This window comes from Sceloporus occidentalis, unplaced genomic scaffold (assembly GCF_023333645.1).
Source record: "Sceloporus occidentalis isolate IW3139 unplaced genomic scaffold, rSceOcc1.0.p SCAF_25, whole genome shotgun sequence".
Lineage (NCBI taxonomy): Eukaryota > Metazoa > Chordata > Lepidosauria > Squamata > Phrynosomatidae > Sceloporus > Sceloporus occidentalis.
In genome coordinates this window covers 11,332,147-11,353,904 of record NW_028317005.1, presented here as the reverse complement: position 1 = coordinate 11,353,904, position 21,758 = coordinate 11,332,147, and the positions used below count along the sequence as shown (strand labels likewise).

Genomic DNA, 21,758 nt, shown 5'->3' with positions numbered 1-21,758 from the left:
TAATTCTCTGTTCTATATGTGAAGAATCATGTAAGAAAACCCTTTCTACGTGTGTCACTTGGTCTATTCTCACTCAAAGAATATTTGATTAAAGTGCTTTTTTTCCACGAATAACTGTGCTCTTCCGGCATGAATTCCCATTGCTCCTAATTTATTCATTCCTTTTCATATGTACATAAAAGGTCATAAATATTTATATTCCCTTTTAAACACAGAAGCATGCTAATGTACCCGTGTGTTTCCTGCAAGCCGTGATTGCTAAAGCTGTCATTCAACACATTTATTTGAAAGTGCTTAAAAGGCAGCCTAAGGTTGGTTAGATAACCGGTATGGAGGCAAGAAAAATGGAAGTATGTCATTGTAAGCGCTGGGATTATTTCATGGGAAGCATATATTGCATGGTAATGATGAATAGGTCAACTCCATGATGACAAGGAGTCTCTTTCATGATTTGCTATACCTTCTATGTCCAAAGGAAGGCAATATACTGAAAGGGTGTATTTTAGAATTGGCATGTTTCCTTAAATGTCCACTATTTTTAGGGGTGGATAAGGATCTGGTTTTGGTGCGATAATGTATGTGTGTATGCGTATGATGTGTTTGGAGTTGTGTACAATGTCTGCATATGGGGAAAGTTCTATTAAAGCTGGTATGAGCTCCAGCTCTTGTAAGATTCTAGCCTTTTTGATTTGATGATGGATGAGCTGGACATTTTTAATTTTACGAACTGCAGAGCTTTATCCCTTACAGGCATATTAATGCAATATGTAGACCAGATGGGTCCTAGCCCAACGGTCAGCCCTTATCCGATCACCACACTGTAGAATAATTATTTTACATATTTATTGCCATTCCTCAATTAACGTCAATACTATATTTTGTTCTGTGTGGAACGTGCGTTTTGTAGAAACTAATTTTATCGTACACAAAATAAAGAAATACCCATACAAAGGGCGTTTGTGCGTGTATCTAAATACGTAAGCATTCATAACTTTAAAAAGTACATGAAGTTTGGGTCAGTTGTCTAATATAACTTTTAGAATTGAAAACAAATAACTTTTTTTTTTTTTTCTCGTGTAGGACCCAGCCGGTATTTTTGAACTGGTCGAACTTGTTGGAAATGGAACCTATGGGCAGGTTTACAAGGTAAGCTACCAAACCAAAATAAATATGTGATCTTTTTATTTATTAAAAGTCAGCAAATATGCAGCGCTAGAGCTTGCAATATATAATCTTTGATGTGATTTATATAACCAGTGATCTGTTCTAGGTCAAAAGTGTCACGGAAGGTACTTGGAAGGCTTAAGTTCAATGTCCTTTATGTCTGAGCGATTATTGATCAGATACTCCTGTTTCTTTAGCTGAAGGCCATCACTCCTATACGGGGTTTAAAGGGGAAATTGATCTCCAATAGAAAAAAATACCCGCAGGTAGTAAAACATTTAAGCAAGCTGGACTTGCTCCCACATGATGTACGGTGCGTGTTTGATCATGTCTACGCAGCTTGTAAGTAGAATGCATTCAGCAGCACTGGGCTTGCTATCAAAATCCAGCAAAAGAAGGAGATAAAGAAGCCTCTGGGAAACGGTATCCTGTTTTATTGCCTCAACGCTTGAGGAAAAGCGGAGCTATTTTAAACTGAATACTAAACACGGCATTAGAATTATCATTCCCAGTATTTCAATGGCTAAATCCCTTCCCAGAAATAAATCTTAAATCAGATGTTTTGTCTCGTTGCCGTTTTTTTGATGGGAACACTTAATTGTCATGTGACACAATAGCAGGCACTGGTAGGTTCTTGCCAGAGTTGCAGTACTAAAGAATGTAATTTACAGTTTAACTAAATGAAACAAAAGTACAAGGCGTCTAGGTTTTAACTTTTATATTGAAAGCTGCCTCAATTGCTGTAGCTTAAATACAATTCAATATTATGGAATCGCAAATTTCCACAAACGGTTAATGCTTCATGCGTTGTAGCAATGTTAATAATGAAGTGACGCAGAACAAGACGTTGTGAGTAAAGTGTTTACTGCTGCTGTTTAAAAGTGTGTCTAAAACGAAACAGTCTTGTAATGACATAATGCCACACGCCACTGTTTATGGTCAAAACAATCTATCCTACCATGCACGTCCCTACTATATATATATATATATATATATATATATATATCTCTCTTAGTAACTGTTCATGGTATAAACATGGATACTAAGCACCCCTGACTGCCTTTTTTTTTTTCTCAAGCTGTAGTTCTAGAAAAACTAACATACAATTGTCCATGACTAAATACGGGTCGTGACAAATATATTCCAATCAAGTCTATGAGTAAGCTCCATCCAAGGCCCTTCTCTGCTACCCATTACAGTATGTGTGTATATTCGCATTAAAAAGCACCTTGTATTCAGTCGAGTGCAAAGTCTGAATATTTGCTTGTTTGTATTGGAGGCGCTGCGGATCTTCGGCGCCCGTTAACTGGGCAGATCCGTGGGGTGTCGGATAGTTGGCGTTCAGCCCATTGAAAGATTACTGTTATTACTTCAAGTCTGGTGCTAAATCGACATGATATCCATGCTGAACGGTGTGTCCGGCCACAGATTCTGTATCATTTTACACGACCTAAATTTGTAACAATGCACAGTATATACGTACAACTTTATTTTTTATTTTTTGCCCTCTAGAGCATGATGTTGGTTATCAATTGCATCCAACATTGTATTTTACTTTTGAAGGAAAGTGGGCATTTTGCCGTTAATCTACCTTTGAAAAGCCGTTAATGACGTTACTGAGCTCTTCCATTTTAAAATAATGCAATGACATACTGCATCACTCACTTAGTTACCCAAGTCTGCCTTATTCCAGATCTCTACAGTGCAGCTTACAGCTCTCCATGCAAGCTGCCGACTAGACTGACCAAATGTTTATCTGCGGTCAAATTCTATGTTTCTAAGGTCGTTCATACGTTCTCTGATGATCTACAGAAATAGAGGATTATGGTCAATATTTGCTTTACATTTTTGAAGTGAAACACTGAAATGTGCCATAACCTGCTTATTTTTTTTTTGCTATGGTTGGATTGAGTACGTACAGTAATAAACATAGAAAACAAAGTCGTTGACACAGGGATGAGCATGTGTTTTTATTTGGTGAAATATACTTTTTTTTTTTTCTTCTTCTTCTTCTTCCCCACAAGACAAGTTGAAACTTAAACATGTTTTATGTTTCTTGCCCTTGGAACTGCTTGCATTCCATAGTAGAAATTGTTTTGATGTACACAGTGTCTAGAAGGCATGTGCGTGAAACATCTTGACTTTTCCACACCCGTTCATCATGGTGTGTGATTTTCAATGGTTTGTTTCTTATTTCTGTTGTGAGATAGAAATATTAGGTATTTTTAGACATGTTAAATAGTCTTCACAGAGTAATTTACAAGTAGGAAGAAGAGCATAAATTAAAGTTGAGGTTGTGTGAGGTGCGAAACGAGGGCAACATAATAGGGGGTGGTTGGTGTTTTTTATTTTTTTATTTTATTACTATTATTAAAAGAACAGTTAAAAAAAAAAAAAAAAGCACTTGCTTGACAGAGAAATAAATGCTATCCTCCTTTGTCCCACACTTCTTGATGCTGATTGGCTGCCGATCAGTAGCAGGAAAGAGCTCCTATTGAAATCAATAGGAGCACATTCAGGTGTGACCCATGCTTGGAGGTATGTCATGTGCGTTGAGATGTGTTCGGCTCTGCAAAAAGCTGGAGGGTGGAAAAGGGGCAAATGCATATTGACGGGTATCTGCTGAATCCCCACAAACATTTGCAAGGGGGGGCACAACCTCTCATACTCATCAAAGTACATATGATAGCTTGAGTGTCCCTTTGTAAAGAGTTTTTTAAGGCAGTGTATGGTGTGAGAGTATGGAATATTGATTCAGAAACAAATAATTTTGGTAAATGTGACACGAGGAGGACTAAACTAACAGGAAAGCAGAAGCGTATTGAACAGCAGCAAATGTAGTTTGTCAAGTTGCTTTATGTATGATGTAAATAGAACCTCAAATCTTCACTTTGTCAAAGATTATAGAAAAAAGGATGTTTTGTGGGTGCCTATAGCGCTGATATTGTGGAGTAACAGAGCTTTCTGTCACGCACAAGAAGTACCGGTTGTATAGAAAGAATTACAGGGTCATGCCTGGTCTCCCATCTTGGAGAATGACTCTTTTCATCCTCATATCCTCCCTTTTAATTTACAAGGCACCGTAGGGGCATTTTTGAACTGGTAACGCTTGAAAATCGTGCCCATTAAAGCTTTGTTTGCTGGGACCTTTTATTAGCATTAAGTGACTGCTGGGAAAGTTCTACTAAAACCACACGTAGCTTTCAGCTTGTCTCATAACAATCAATGTGAACTGGAATAACTCGTTAAAAGAAAAAATAAAGATCTTCATTAAGTATGCATCGGTAAGATGTTCATAACCTCATACACAGAATTTGCAGGAAAACACCCACACACCAGTATGCCACATGTAACTTTACAGCTGGAAAGTATGTCGGCCTGACAGCTTCTCGGCGCGTTCTGATAAAGCTCGGCGTAACCCTTTCATTGCCAGGGATAGGTTCATTGTTATGTTTTCCAAGCAGGGTTTCACTTTTACCCGGCAGTGTCGGGTCTGTGAGTGTTCGCGGACTCACAATGCATTCTCCTCTAGTGGCTAGGCTCAAGGTTGAACATTTTCCCTCTATTACCCCAAAAGTGCCACATTACCCCCTTTTTGTTTTTATTAAAAGAGCTTTGTGTAGGTGGCTCATGCAGGCAGGGCAAGGCTGACTCACAAGGTGGTCCTCACAATTTAAGCACGGCACACATGCATATCTCGCATGCATTTTTTTCTCTGGTTTTATTTTTACCCTTTAATTAGATAACAAAGTAGGAATGGGTCACAAAGATTAGTTATATTGGCACTACGTTTGGGGGGACGCCGATGGCTTGGAGACCGCTGTCATACGCTGCAGGCCTCGCTTTCTTTAAAGCAGGGAGATGGTATAATTGTCCTAATTCACACTTTCCCAGCAGTTAATAATCAGTGCTCTACCATATCTTCAATACAGCGATTCAGTGCAATCTTTGCCAATGTTTTAGACAAGTTTAGGTCTTTTTTAAATTACAGCAATTTATCTACAGACAAAGGTATCCATGGAAACAAACTGTTTTTTTTTGGTTTTTTTTTCTGCCTTTTTTAAAATACGGTGTGGAGTCCTGACACAGAGTAGTGTATAGCACAGAGCCAATAATGATCCTGCATTTAATCATAAGCGGATGGACAGTTAATGATAGGGGTAGAAAAAAGGGGTGATTTTATTTATTTATATAATATATTTTTTATTTTTTTTTGTTCCTGGATGAACATTTCAAATTGACTTGACCCAACCCAGGAGAAACTGTCTTCACCTGAGTAAACAGGAAAAAATTATGGATTATTCAACCTTCTGGAATTTGTAATTTCTACCCTAATAATAACAAATTTTGGTTTAACTGTCTGATATTGAACATTAATTACCATCTCTTCTTTGCCTTGCATTTCTCCCATTTTTCTCTGGAATGTAAGCTGTAAGCAAGAAATGAAGAAAGCGAGAGAAAAAATGGCAACACATTTTGTGTATGGGCTATAGGCAATAGATTGGTGGCTCTTATTTGGGGGTGGGAAGCGCAACAGCAATTCCCTTGCCCTCTATAACATCCCTAAAATGGCTGTCCAGGCAACTGACTTTTGTGCAATATTGGGCCTCTAGCACCAGCTCATCCTGTAACCTTTTTTTTTTTTTTTTTTAGAATTTCTAAGAGAGGGGAATTTTTTATTTTTTTTATATAAAATTGTCTACTTGTTTAACTTGTAGCCTTTTGAAAATTAACATACCATAAAATAACAGAAACTTGAGATGCTTGATATGATTCAAAAGGTCTTCTGCTTGTCACTTGCTGAAAGGTTGTATTTAGCTGAACAAGGGATTAGGTTAAATATTTTCTTTATTTTTTTATGGGTCTTCCTTAGTTTGGTAGACAAACTTGCTGTCCCTTAACTGCTGAATATATTTGTACTTGTCAGAACAGCAGTTGTCGACAGATCTTCGTTGCTTTCTGAAGAAGCAGGCTGGCTTTTTTAGACCCTGGTACAAATAGTACAGCTCCTTGTTATATTTTAAGTTATTTTACATATCACATTATTTCTAGTGATACTCCAGATGAGTACATACAGCATAGTATTTATAATAAATATATATAGCACTGTGTCTCTTTATAGTAGAATATAATGACACCATATAAAAACAATAACTAATATCATTGCAGGCATCATATGACCTGTAATGCATGTGATAGCAGCATGTCCCTTCTCAATTAAAGGGTTTTTTTCTCTTCCCCCTTGCAAATGCATGGTGGGATTTATCAGAAATCCCCCAATGGATTTTAATCTTTAGCGTCGCCTAACATGTCCACGTGTTTATACAAAATAAATATCCCAGTTTTGGTTTCATAGTGAGCCATTATATAAAATGTCAATGTAGGATTGATACTTCAAGATCCAGATTAAAAGAATTGGCAACGTCCGTTTGTCCAAGTAAGTTAGCAGGTTTTTTTTAATTTTTTTTTTTCTCCCCCTCTTTTAAATGAGTGACATACGCATTGTTACTACCCATGGAAGTTATAACTCTGTCCATGAAAGGCTAAAATCGTCTGCGTCAAGGATATAAACCAGGGCTTCGGGTGACGGCAGCCATGAATGGATGGCAGCAGCATTCCCCACTGGTTGCTATGGAGACAACTGACCCGCAGCCAATGAGGGATGGGTCACGTTGAAGACAAAATATCTGTGCTCATTCGGTAAAGCCTAAGAATATAACAATCAAACCTTTCAATGAGAAGTTACTGTGTGACTTCAACTTAAAAAAAAAAAATATTATTTTTTTTTTAGTTTTGGATGCAAAAACTGCTTATTGTATGTATCAGTAAGTTTACAGAATCTGTTAAAAAGGTAAACTATTTAATGTGTTCAGAACTAGACTCAACTCCTCATGCATAGGGTTTTAATCTTCTATCAATATGCCTTGGCTTGTTATCCATCCAGTGAGTAAACTTGCATGGGAGTCCTGCGCCGGGGATATTGTCTGAATTGGAAAATTATTGGGTGTTACCGCTAGGAGAAGGAGGTGATGCTGAGAAACTGGGGTTTAGGGTACACAGGGACCTTTGGGACAGTGAATAAAAATAAATAAATATTTGGATGTAAATATGGTGGCCCCAGTAGCCAAGTGACAATTGAGGATGCTGTAAATATTGCAAAGCCTTTTGTGTTAGATGACTGGTAATGGGGTTGGAGCCCCAGGTAAAGAGTCTTAATATTGTTGCAATCATTTCTTTTTGTTGCCATGTTGCTCAGCGAGAACTTGAGGAAGGGACTGTTGAGGGACTGCTTTGGTTGGCATGAGTTCGTGTTTTGAGAAAGTAGTAGGTTTTTCAGCCGGGTCTGATTTACAGAGTGGCACGTGGTACAAAAATTAAATAAACAATGTTAAAAAGTTTTGAAAATATTGTTAGTAAAGTTACCAATTTTATTTTTCAAAATCTCTAGCAGTGAGCAAATAAAATATAATAAATTGTTTGACTCTTTGCCTCATTCTGCAAAGTAAAATGGTGAATTTCTTACTGGATAAAAATTAGGAAGACTAAGGGATTTCAATATGTATATTTTGGAGAAGCAAAGAGCGAGGAAATGTGATGGAAACATTTAAATAAGTAAAGGGGTTTAACAAAGTACAGAAGGGAAGTTTTTTACAAAGGAAGGGAAATGGTGAAACAAGAGGTCATAATATAAAACTGGATCTGAAGCTTAGATCTAATGTAAGGAAGCTTTGTTACTGAGATGTTGGTAGATAAGTGGAACAGCCTCCCAGCAGAAATGGGTAATACAATAAAGGGATAAAACATAAATTGGATAGACATATGGCTTTAGACAAGACCTAGGACTGATTTATGTTTGAGTCTTTAAAAAGCACGGTAGATGGCCCAAATGGTTCTTATCTGCCATTAAATCCTATATTTCTATGTGGTTGAAAGATTCTCTGCCAGTTTTATTGGTTCATCAAAAAGCATTGTTTGGTGCTTTTTTTTTATTTTATTTTTTTTCTTCTTCTCTGCCCTCTCAGCTGACGCAGTATGACCTCCAGGCTTTAACCAGTTGATGGAAGCCATGATTTCTTTGGAAGCAGAGTGTCTGTCCTTGTTCTCTGGTGCTGCAGCAGTTAATCATTGTCTGGGTGACAATGAGCTTGACAGATCCCTTTTGTCACTCTGGGTCTTGATGTTGATTTTGTGAGCAGCCTTAGGCTATGTTAAAGTTATTTGAAAACCAGAGCCTGGTCGGTGACTTTGTTTAGCCATTAAAGTGCCTCCCACTTTATACAATGCATATATAATCTGTATGTGATTCATTTAAAGACTACAATAACCAATAACGGGGCCAATATGAAAGCTAAGTTGTACTAAAATTGTAGTTGTATTAAACATGCTTTTAATGCAACAATTCTTGTATTGCACAGGTCTCCCAGTTTGTTATTAATAACAATTTAACTATGAGATGACTAGGTGCCAGGCTTAACCCCTTAATGACAAAGCCCATACATGTACGGGCTCAAAATACATTGTTTTCAATGGGTTTAGGTACCGCCTATTGTCCTTAAGGGGTTAAAATCAAATACGTTCTCAATTTTCTTTTTTTACCAGGATAATAGAAATGTCAACTCCGTTTGGGAAACCATGTTATCTATCTAAGGATAAAGTATGGATATTCTGCCCGACACAACTTTAACCGGCAGTCCGTAAAGCGTCACGAGTTCTTGTGCTGTCAGAACCGATAGCAGACAGTGGGGAGGACTGGATTTCTGGGCCTTATTGGGTACCTAGTTAGAAATTTAGATGAGATGGAAAAACTGAGCTGGAATTTGCATTTATGGATCTCATTATGAACTTGGAGGAAAGTCAGAATCACACGTCAATGTCACATTGGCTTTATTTAGGTTAGTAGTATCTTAGTGTATGTGGGTTACATTTATACTGCCTTTATGGTTACAACATGTTTCTCTATCTATATCTGTTTTTCTGGATATAGCGTACTTTAATGCATATGATGTCTGATTGATCCCTGATTTTTGAGTTGTCCCCTTGCAAATTTATGGTAATATTTTGTCACTGGCTTGTAAAATTCTTTATAGATGCATTCCGCAAGAAGTTCTATGTCTCCAAATGACTGGAATTAGTGATATAAATGTGTCTGATGGGGTAAGGATCTAGGCAGAGGGCTTTATCCCAACATTTTTTCATTAGCAAACAGTGGTTACAAACATATTTTTGATCCTTGTAGTGCTGCTAAATTATTTAGTTCAGTAGATTAGTTCTCCTACGTGTTGCCAGAGTTCCAAACATTGTAAAATATTAGAATTTGCCCTTTTGTATTGGTAGTGCTAGATTTATTATCCAAGTCTTTCCGTGGCCATATAACTGAAATGTGTTTCCATTCCCTAAAGCTTAAAGCCATAAAAAGAAGCGTTTTAATGAATATAACCTCACAGAATCATTTCCTTGAAGCTTTGGTCATTCATGTGAATCAAATCCACCGAAAAGTAGGTCATACTGTAAACGGTCTGAGGCTTCACAGATTAGAGAGTTCAGCAGTTTTCCCATTGTCATTTAGGTAGGTGTAATAACTATTTAGAGATAAATACTTCTCAGGGGAAAAGGACTGTTCTTATGGTCAGCCTATTAGTTACATTTGTTGGTAATATGTGTCCTCTGTCTTTCCTTTTTCTTTAATGCATTATTTAAATGCAGAATTGTAGTGTGTGTGTGTGTGTGTGTACGAGGTTTTAATCAGTTGTTTACCTGTTCCAGCTACTATTGTTGCACAAAATGGTCCAATGTGGCCAGTGTTATATTTAAAGATGGTGTTGCTCTAGACTAATGTAGAACACAAGGGAAGGAATGTTAGAGGTCTGTGTTATACGAAGCAGATATATGTTCCTTGAGGAAAGAAGCAGCAGCTGGTCAGCAACCCCTTAAATAATCCACTCCAGACACGCACAAGGACGTATTTTTTTTCCGATTGATTAAAATTGGCAGGACCAGCCATGGTTCGGTATAAGCCTGGCTGCACTTTCCCTCCACATGAACTAATCTGGGGGGAAAAAAAGCTAGTGATGGCCAAGTCATTGAGAGTTGGCTGTCTTGGCCTTAATTTGCTCTTTACTCCTACACCCAATTCTTGCTCTTCTTTGACACTTCAAACTTTGACACTTCAACTGTTTTTGTAGCACAACTGCTGTCACACCTTGTGTATGTCTTTATTAGAAATGGTGGACCTCAGGCGCAAGAAGTTCAGAGCAGGCAGGATCAAGAGGTCAGAAAACAAGCCGAGTCAAAACAAGATAACTGTCCAATCCAAACACCACACTGATGAATAGGCCAGAAATCAAGAAATAGGTCCACTTTGAGTGATAACTAAAAAGTGTGTGTGTGTGTGTGTGTGTATGTGTAATATATATATATATATATATATATATATATATATATATATATATATATATATATATATATATATATATATATATATATATATATAGCAATAACCTGTCTTCGGCCTATGATTTCAACTGAAAAGACAAGCACACAGGAGGTTCCTGCTTTCTTGCAGATTTGGAGAAGTGAATGCATGTGATGATGATAAATCACCCGCAGTGTATTTCCATTTGTCTGTAATATGACAATCGTTGCCCCTAGCCCTCATTGTTACCAGAAGTGTAATTCGCCAACAGTTGCCAATTACATAATAATGTATGAGAAAACTTGAAGAAACATATGAAAGAGCATATATTTTAAAGTTTAACTATATAATATTTACTGCAACGTATCTGGAAGTATTTTATTGCACATTTGTAACATCCCCTGAATACAAAAAATAAAAAAAATCTCAGTATTGATGTACTTAAATTATTTTTAATTATAATTTAATTATTAATATTTTTTTTAAGTAAAGACTGATGTGTTCTGTGGCTGTTGTTTAATGGGACCACATGTTTAACACAAATTGTTAATCTAGGTTGTTCTATTTTTAAACAGTTTACATAAATGTGAGTGTAACATCAGAGGCAAGTTGTTACGTAGTGGTTTTAAATAGTTGCGTATATCTTTGCTGTGCGTTCCAGGAAATCAAACAAATGAAAAGTACTAACTGGAATTGTGTATTCAAGTTTTTTATAAGACAGTATGTTTCTATGCAGGAGAATATGGTGCTTCTAGTGATTTGTGTAGCATTGCCTTCTCCTCCAGAGTAATCCAGTATTGATAGAAGGGCCTTTCATATAGCGTGAGACAATCATGATGCCACTCCTTAACCTGCAAGGGGAAATGCTCGTAGCAAATAATTCATTCAAATCATGTGAATGGATGGTTTACTGATAAATGATATAAACAAAAGTGCATAGACACCCCTCCTTATTATTGAGTTTAGGTTTCAGTCACATCCATTGCTAATGGTATATAAGATCAAGCAAATAGCCAGCCATCTCCATAGACGAACATTGGCCATAGAATAGGTCCTACTGAAGAGCTCAGCCGTAGAGTGGGCCACTGGGTGCTAAGCATGTAGTCTATACAAATCACCTATCCTCTGTAGTATCACTCACTACAGAGTTTCAAATTGCATCCTGAAGCAAAATCGGTGCAAGCACTGTGTGTTGGGAGCTTCATGAAATGGGTTTCCATGGTCAAGGTCACCTTGCACAATACCAAGTGTCTGCTAGAGTGGTGTAAAGCACACTGGACTCATGGAAATGTGTTTGGTGGAATGATAAAGCACACTTCACTTTCAGACAGTCTGATGGACAAATCTGGCTTTGGTGGATGACGGGAAAATACTACCTACCAGAATGCATTGTGCCTACTGTAAAGTGTGGTGGATATATAATGTATAATGGTTTGGGCTAGACCTCTTAGTTCCAGAGAAGGGTAATATAGAGATTTTATATTTCTACAGCATACATAGAGATTTTAGACCATTGTATGTTTACAACTTTGTGGCATCAATATGACTGTGTGTCTCTGTACACAAAACAAAGTCATGGTTTGACAAGTTTGGTGTGGAGGAACTCTGACCTTAACCCCACTGAACACCTTCAGGATGTATTGGTGCCTGACCTCTCAAATGTTTTGGTTAATTGGCCACAATTTCTCACAGAAATCTTTTGGACAGCTTTCTCAGAAGAGTGGAGCCTGCTTATAGCCGCAAAGGTGGGCAGCTCCATATTAATGCCCATGGTTTTTAAATGGGATGTGCCAGTAGCTCAACTTTTGGTCACATAATATATTTTTAATCTTAACTCCCCTATATCTCAATGTTTATAAATAAACCCCTTCTCTTTGTTGTGCCGGTTAAGACATACCTGACATATTTGTGTAGCTTTTAGGAACCTGACAAATATGCTTGGCGTCTTTAGTATGGTAGGCTGGAAGATATATTGATTCTGAACATATGAAACTATTGTTAATTGTCACATTAATATATGAAGCATAATTCCATTTGAATGTTCTTATCAGGTTGCGTATATTGTCCCGGTTATAGGCCGTACCCTTTATAGTTTGGTACAATTTTAAACCAATTGTAATTTGTTAAAGAAGAAATATACAGCAGAAGGCTAAAACGATATCCTCACACTCTCAATGTGTCCCTAGTTTCTCCACCAACTGCTTTCCTGCCCTCGTCTCCTTTTTTCTGCAGCTCAGCTTCTTCTCTTGCCTCTTCTCCCCCCCAATGTCTGTTTCTCTTTGGTATTGACATTAACCAAGCCTCTTGGAGCGCTTCCTCAAAATGTTTTTTTTTTTAAATCTATTTGTTAAAGGGGTTAGCAGAGGCATTATTCAACACTAATCTGTCTCTATAGCCACTTTATACATGGACCCCTTGGAACAAATGTATGTTGTACTAGACAACCTTTAAACACAGCTCGTGGCGCAGACACTACAAGATTCCTTGGGAACAGCAAGTCTCTGAGCTTTTCTGGTGGGTATAGTCTAGTTTTTAATAATGCCTCTGCTACCCCCTTATTTTTTTAGTGGAGGGGTCTTTTGCATCCCCTTCATGCATTGCTCTTAGCCTCAAGCAATAAGCCAGTATCCAACCTCAAGCCCATTAAGGATGAAACGGCTGTCCATAAGTGGTGGTCAGGCTTTATCACCGTTCTGAGCTCTGTTTAAAATCATACTTTCCATATTTTTAGCACCGATAAATATTACGATGGCAGTATGGACAAACAATTGCTACACATTAAACGCGCATCTGTGGCGTTCTTTTTATTCAGAGTTAATTTGTGCTTTACGGGGCATGTTATAAATTTTTAAATACAGTGCAGTGAGAGAGAACAGCTCATCGACAGCTGTGGGGAGACCTGTGTACTGCGCCATCTTCATTGTTCCTCCTTTTTTTTTTTTTATTTTTTTTTTTTATCTTTTTAATTGAAAATGCCCTAGTTACAGATGTCACTGCCTCTGGGTGTCTGGCCTTCCATCTGACACCCTGCTTCTGCGATAAAGCTTGTGGTTGGATTATGACGCACTATTTTTTTTTTTTCATGTCCCATTGTTCTTCCAGACCGTGATAGGGGGATACTGCCACTGTTACAGCAGGCATGCCAGCTGGATCGGGAACATTAAGCAAACACACTTTACTATGCCTTTTTTTCCCCCCTTCCTAAACCCACAGAATGTAAGCAAAAGAACAAATTGAAAGCTTTCTAAGAAACATTCTAAAGAGGATTCCTTGTTGAGAAGAAACAGTGTGACACCTCATTATTTTTAGTAAAGACCTATGGTTTGCAACATTAATTTTTTGCTGGAAGCAAATGGAACGTTGTGTGCTGTGATTTATTCTAAAAAATTTAACTGGGAAGATATGCTTGCAATATGCCACTATGCTCCGCCAAGAAGAAGAAGGAAAAAATAGGAAGTGTTTGCTTTCCCTGCCAACAAAAATACTTTCCATTTTTCTTCTAAAGTATAAATTTTTCATGTAATCTAAAGACAGATTGCTTATTACTCAGATATTATCTATATCATTCAAGATCTAGACCCTTGTGTAATTTCTAGCGTTAACTCTTTATTATATCGATTTTTAACGGTTCTGCTTGCTTTTGCCATCAGTTTGCGCAGGGAAAGAAAGCTGTACTATTTCAATGTTTAATGTCGGCAATCATTCGGAAGCAATAGCGAGGTTTATGTATACAAAGTGATTTTGGTGCAAAGTGTTAAAAATGGAGCAATTTTTTTTTTTTTTTTTATACAGTTTTGATAAATTGAAAATATAAGATTTTATAAAGGTTGCAAGATGTGATCTGTTTAAGGAGGGAGAAGTGTTACAGCCAATGTCTGGTTACTTGCCATGAATACAAGCGTAACAGAACAATCTTTTGGAATATAAATCTTTCATCTAGTGTGAAAAAAATGTTTGTCCCAGAACAGAAAAATGATTACTGTTGGACAGTTACCAAAGGTTATGAAATCGCAAAACATCATGGACAAAACATAGAGCACACACAACTCCTTTAGAATTTAGAACCTAGAATAGGATGAATAGCAATTACTTTTATTTAAACTGTACACGTTTATGTAAAGGCATTTAATATAGAAAAATATAGACCACAGTTCCTGAACCCCTGTATCATCAAAGTTTGTACCCCCAACCCTTAGGTCCCTGCAAATACGGTAATGTTTCTTCACGGGTCAGTAAAATAATGATGAACTAGATTACTGGTTCACAGGTATCACCAAGGGTTTGGTTGATGCCTAAATCCAGAAGATGTGGTGGTACTTAAATACTGATCAGTAATATATTTACTGATTAAGTAATAGTTTTTGGCAGTAAATAAAGGCTTTATAGCCACATACATTTCTGCACTGCAGGTCCCAATTTCAGCGGATTTGATTAAATTTCTCTAATTTGGCAACAGTCTTCACTCCTGTTATTTGTCCATGATTTATAAATCAAAGGTGCCAGAAATAAAAGGTATTTATCAAAAACCCGAGCTTTCATGAATGGTCATAGACGCGTTATTCATCTTCTGATAACAAAATACATTATCTTCAGATCCTCTAAAATGTTCAGGAGGGAAAGGAATTAGAGGGTTTATAATGAAATGGTGGGATCCTGTATGAGCTGCAGCTGTGGGGAATCTAAAATCTATGAAGTGTACAAAATAATACCCGGAGGTGAGCGATTACAGGGACACAGTGGAGGTGAGTGTCACTCTTTATTATTTATTGATTTATATAGCACAATCATATTCCATAGAGCTGCAGTAGTACTTAAATGGTTTGACTTGAGTAATAACCCCCATTAATCACTTTAGTGCCAGCAGTTTTGGGTTGTTTTTACTTAGATGTGCTCCAGAGAAGCCCTTCATAATGCACAACGAAGTTGGAATGGAAGCCAACTCTGCTCCTATCACTCGATTTAGTGAATTAATCCCTTTTTGTTTGCCAGTGATACATTACGCATTCTGCAGACCCCCAAAAATGTCTCAATTGCTGTGACAGCTCAGAGATCTTTTTTTTTTTTTTTTTTTTTTTTTTAAATTCTAGTGATTGGGGGGGTACTTTCATCATTTTCTTTGTGTGTTTCGATCAGGAATATTTTTTGTTAAATGCATGTCAAATCTGCATTTCTATATAAAAACGGAAGTATATGTTTTTTAACATGCGGCTTTAATTATTCAAACCCAATGCCCAAAATGTGCTGGGTGCTTGATCTGAACAACCGTCCTATACATGTAACTCCAGAAGCATAGACCTTAATAGATCTCATAGCTAAATAAGCTGGACAGGAGAGGTTCAGTGATCTTCCTAACCTGCTCAAGATCCATGCAAAAGCGCGACAGCTCGGTGGGACAGCACCCGAAAATCCCAACTGGTCCACCTAATAACATGGCACTCTGAAACCAACAAAACCTATTCCAGGTCCCTGCATTATCTAAAAAGAATGCTATAAAAGGTGAAAAGGCATATGTTACGTTTACAAGACAAACCTAACAAGAAGCATCACTAAACAGCAATTTCGATCCAATCTCTAAATGAGTAAGGGATTCTCCAAATAAACTACTGTGTTTATGAAATTAATCTGCTATTCCTAATTTTATTTAGGCACATAAATGTTTGATAAGATATGCAGAGGCAGATCTCTATATGATGCAACAATTACTATTAGCTATTATAATATATGTGTATATATATATATATATATATATATATATATATATATATATATATATATATAATGTATGTATATTTATATATGTATGCTACTATGGATTGTTGGACCAGATAAACATTGTTAGAAGCCAGTATCCTCCCTCGTGTGTTCTCTTGTCACAGGTGCAGAACATTTCCTTTTTAATGTAGCTGAAGCAGAGATTTTAATTGTAGCCCTTCAGAGGCGCAGAGCAGGAGGATGTAATAATTAGAGCATTCGTTATGTTCTCTTTCACGTAGTGCTTACATTAGCTTTTTGCTGAAGACCTATTTATAACTCCTTAGACAATTGGTACCCACCATTGTGGTGGGTTTTGAATCCCGCAATAATTTGGATTGTTGAAACTAGATTAGATTCAGTTGGTTTTAGATTAAAACAAGGAATATGTGCATTTTTTCTTCCAAATTACATACATTAGTACACATGATTACCAGTACAAAATTAATTTGTTGACTATTCAGCCCTAATTGTATCTGTACATTTCATACCGCACCTGTGAAATATAAGCTTCATATGATTCATATAAAGGGGGGCGCCTTGTCATAGATTTTAGTGCCTTGTCATAGATTTTAGTGAAGTGGGTTTTTCTTATTTTAGTAAGGATTTTTACCTCTTGGGGTTTAATCCAATGGGAGGCGGGGATGCAGCTCTGCAATAAGCTTATGAAACGGCTCAGGATGAATACATGGCTGACAGCGGTTGACCATATTGGCACCATTTTTAAGGACAACACTGACCATTACAGGTAAAGTGGTGTTCTGAAATAATTGAGTAACTCACTCCCTTCCATGAGTTTATACACCCTGCATATTGCAGGGCAATGCTTTATAAGTTATAATAGGTGAAAATGATGTGTATTGCAGAAGCATGGTCATTCTACCATGGAAGTCGTCCTCCGTCTTGGGCTGTAACCCAAGTCATAGTGAGGGCAGCAACCCAGCCACTCACCCTGCAGACAGACTAGGCCCTTCTGCAACAAATATGTGCTGAATACTACCCACAGGATGAGTATACTAGTAAAAAAGGATCCATTTATTTAATCAATTCATTAATTTACTACGCTTACTGCAGGTAGTATTTTATGTGTTTATTATCAATCTGTGAAAATGAGATAAAATTATCTTTAAGAGACGTTCAATCTATTCTTGGCATGAAGATCATGAAAAAATAATATAACTTAAGATGAAGTGGAGCTTTACAGTGACTGGTAGAAAATGGCACGGCTTTTTGGCTACCCTTCATGAGTCTTTCATAACTCTGTTATCCACATATTTATGTTGAGTGAATTGATGGGTGTATATTTTTAAATCATTTATTCAGACTTGAATAAATATTCTTTGAGTGTACTGTAAAGAAGAAGTACCACCTTCTTGGCTTTTAGAACCTTTTTAAATCTGTGTAATTGTTTTGAAGATAATGTATTTTAGAACTGCAGGAAAATGTTACCCAAGGGAGGTCAGATCTATGGCAAAAATTGGCCAACTAACATAACTACATGATGGGGAATAATCTCCTTGACCCACCTGCCCAAACCAATTGAATTAATTGAGCAACCTTAATAGGGGTGAGGTTATTTAATGGGAAGGAATAATTGTGCAGAGTTAAGATGATTCGTGTATCCAAGTGATGGCGAACCTGTGGCATGCCTGTCACAACAGAGGCCTTGGTGTGCCCGTTGTGACCAGTTAATTTTTTTTAATCCGGCCAAAATAAAGGGTGCGCAAGGTCTATTCCTACAGACCTCTGTTTCGCTGCTCCCTCGCGAAGCATGCGAGCTATTGATGCTGAGCACCGGTATATGATGTCATATCCTGGCACTCAGCACTGAAGCCGTGCCCACCGCAATGGAGCTATATATATATATATATATATATATATATATATATATATATATATATATATATATATATATATAATGGAGTATCTGTAGGAACGGACCTTCCATTTCCACCAAGAAAGGTAAGAGATGGTGCAAAAGAGGAGACATAGTAAGAACATGTAGAGATAATGACGATAAAGAGAAGGGGTAGATAATGAGAGAGATGGTGACAGCAGTAGCAGCACATGGATTCCATCCGAGAAGCCACCAAACACCTTGCGCCCCTTCTGTTTAATCTAAATATATTTATATACATTTAGATTACAGGATGGGTGCAAGGTATTTGGTGGCTTCCCAGATGGAACCCATGTGCTGCTCCCACTGCCTTTGATATGAGAAAAGAAGGGTTAAACAGATTATTCTTCAAATTGCTGCGTTTATCCCCCGGCAGAATCATATATAATATAATATGTCTTGCCAAAATAAACTGTATCTGCCAAGCTGCGTGATGTATGTAAGTGTGTGTGAGTATTTTGTTTGCTTTTCTGGAAGGTAAAAACTCTGCTCTAAACCAAGTCTCTGCATCAACATGTAGTGTTGACACCTAGAGGTATGTGACTTGGTTTCATGCAGAAATTGGAGACTCTGGCCCAAAAATGTTTGCTAATACTGGTACCCAAGTCTCTGATGTGTATATATTGCTTATTTTTAATACCCAATTAATATGAGCATGTAGAGAATTAGAAGAACAATACATTGTTTCATCTATAAATGTAACATTACTGGTTATAGAATAAAAATATAGAATCTATTTTGGAAAACTTCCAATTTTTGGCAGTTGAGATTCTGAAGACCATCAATGCTCGAATTAAGAACCATTTTTTTTTTTTTTTTAGCTAACTTAGGGAGACTCAAATGTAATAGAGCCATGGCAGGTGCCCAGGTTTGATTTATTCTATTATATTATTATTTTCCCAGGCCATTGTAATCTGAGGACAATCCCACCGTATATGTTTTATGTCTTCAGCATTATCCCCACATTTCCAACAGAGAGGGTTCTTGAAGAAATAATTTAGATCTCCTGGGAGTTAACTACCACCTATTTTAAAGTTTTGTAGTGGGCTTCCATTAGATTTAAGCACCATATTCCATTCCCGGATGTCAATACTCGAAGAGAAATCTTTTTCCCATTGAGTCAGAGCCTTCGGGAAAACCAAAATAGTAGCAAGACGTACAACTTCAACACAATTTGTCAGTAGTTTTATTGTTTTCTCTTCGGCCAAAATTGCATTCGATTAAGAGATAGACATCCAAATTAAACTGGAAGAAAAAAAACTTCCTTACTCTGCAGTAGTTTAGCCATTCACGTAAGGGTAGATTAAATTCTACTTGCATAGTTTGGAAAGATTTAAATCCAAATTAATTTTAATAAATTGGAAATTCTCATGATCCCATTCTGTTGCCACAGTCTTAAATCTAGATTGTCTATAATGCGCATCAGATGTGTCGTAAGCGAGGATAGTCTGTGCGTTTTGATTGTTTGGACAGGTATGTCATTCACTTTGCATTGCGGGTACTTGCCAACGCTTGTCCATCTAGTAAAGAGGATAATAACGTTTTAATAGCTTATAATTTAATTTGGTTTTAACACATCATTCTGGTTTATTCCTGTATACAAAGTAGACCGTCTATGTTTGGATAATAGAAAGACACATTGTTACCTGGAATCTATGGAGTTTATTCTCTTAACCTAAGGGTTTTAGCTAATCCAGTTTGGTTCTTCATAAATTGAGGCTTGATAGGGAAAGCCCTTCAAAATGCATGGTTAAATCTGTGAGTTAAAATTTCCAAATCACTTTCAAACTCTTTCACATTAAGTGAATATGCCTCCTTTTGAGAAGCGATATATTAAACTGCTTTACCAGTGTAGCCAGAATAACTGTGAAGGGGGACATATTCATAATACTAAAAACTCTACATTAACCCTTCATAGTAAAGCATATAGCTTTGTTCTCGTTGGAATTCCCTGGGCTCCAAGCCTGCAAGGAGATTCCATAGTCTTCTAATGCCCCATCTCTGTCTAATAGGGTCAGACTTGCGTATTAACACTGCTTTCCGTATAGTGCAGTGTCTGCGCTTTCCTGTATTTACTGTGCGCTCAGTTTTGAATTGAAAGCTCCCATTAATTCCACTGATGCCTCCCTCTTCCGTGTTCTCTAATGTGATAAACCTAAAAGACACGACGGCTCAGCCTTAGTCAAACATTAAAATCATCATAGATTTCTAGTCCTGCAAATACAAAACAGATCTGAAAATGTATTCGTAACAAGAGGATTGCGGAAATCAATCTGACTAAAAGCTGTATCAAGAACTTATTACCAGATATGGTGGCCTCATCTGACATTGTCTCATGTGATACTTCTGTTCTGTGATGTGATTAATATCGCTTTGGAGCATCAACATGATGGAATGATTTTATAGTGTCAGGTATAGTGCAATGCAATCTCACACTTCAGTGAATTTAATCATATCCAAAGCGTCTATATTAGAACCATTTTTTTATTTATCCGTTAGTTCTAAACTTTTTTCACAGAATGTATTTTTTTTTTATTTAACGAAATGTCTAAAATTTAAAAATCTGTTTAATTTTTTTTTTTTTTACTTTTAAAGCACTGGATTTCTTGGATTTGTTTTACAAAAGCCCTGTTTCTGCCACCCAAATTATTTTTTTTTAAATGCATATTCAATTTTTCTCAAAATGCTTTGATTATATTTTAAGGAGTAAAGTTTCTTTCAGGGTGTAAACCAATGCCATTTATTTATACATTATTTTTACATTGTATACAATCTATATTACTTACAAAGTCCTTATGATGGCTTATGCAAAAACTTTTCTTGAATTCCTAAACTGGTTAGCCTAGTATGTCCAGCCAGCTACATATCGGCAACCTGTATGTCTTCTAGCACCCTATCATACTGCTTAAACAAGTGAGTGGCTCGATCTTAATCACCCAGCCAGACCCACTGACTAATGCAATTGTATGGATCAACTGATGTTTTCAGCTTTGCCATAGTGTTGAGGAGGGAAAGTCACTCAAAATATCTGACAACAATGACGGCTTCCAGTTCTACCGGTAAAGGAGGTTTATTGGAGCAGAATGAGATAAAACAAGGGTTTTTGTCAATGCTAACCTAAGTAAGTGTATACAGCGCTGTGTTCTATGCCTAAGGAGAAGACCTTTTTCTTCTTCTTCCAAGGGACTTTCTCTTTAATCTTAGTTGAGCTTATCATTCAGCCCTTGAAAACCCAAGTACCAGTGCAGTGACTGGCAATCACAAGGGTGACAGATTGGATGAGTATGGGGTGTCGATGGCCATTCTGGTCTGCCATTGTATGAGTATATGTTGGGCATTTGGGACATTCAGCTTTGTGGTTGTATCTGTACATCAATAGCACATTTGTCAGCGTGTTCTTTGATTCCTACATGACACATGCTGTGCTTTTGATTTTTATATTGTCTGCCTTACAATGGAAATACTCTTTTATGATGTCAAATTTTAGCTGGTGAACCATTTTTTTTCACGTTAGGTTTATTCACAGAATTGCCC

The 21,758-nt window shown here is 37.1% G+C and overlaps 1 protein-coding gene across 2 annotated transcripts in view; it reads left to right on the top strand.

Annotated features, from left to right (window-relative positions):
- The first annotated feature begins 1,086 nt into the window (after positions 1 to 1,086).
- LOC149300404 (traf2 and NCK-interacting protein kinase-like) overlaps positions 1,087 to 21,758 on the top strand; it is a 98,471-nt gene continuing 77,799 nt past the window's right edge. For both annotated transcript variants that reach the window (XM_089485355.1, XM_089485354.1), the window contains exon 1: positions 1,087 to 1,146. The gene's annotated coding sequence lies outside the window, so the exon portion shown is untranslated. The remainder of the gene's footprint in view (positions 1,147 to 21,758) is intronic.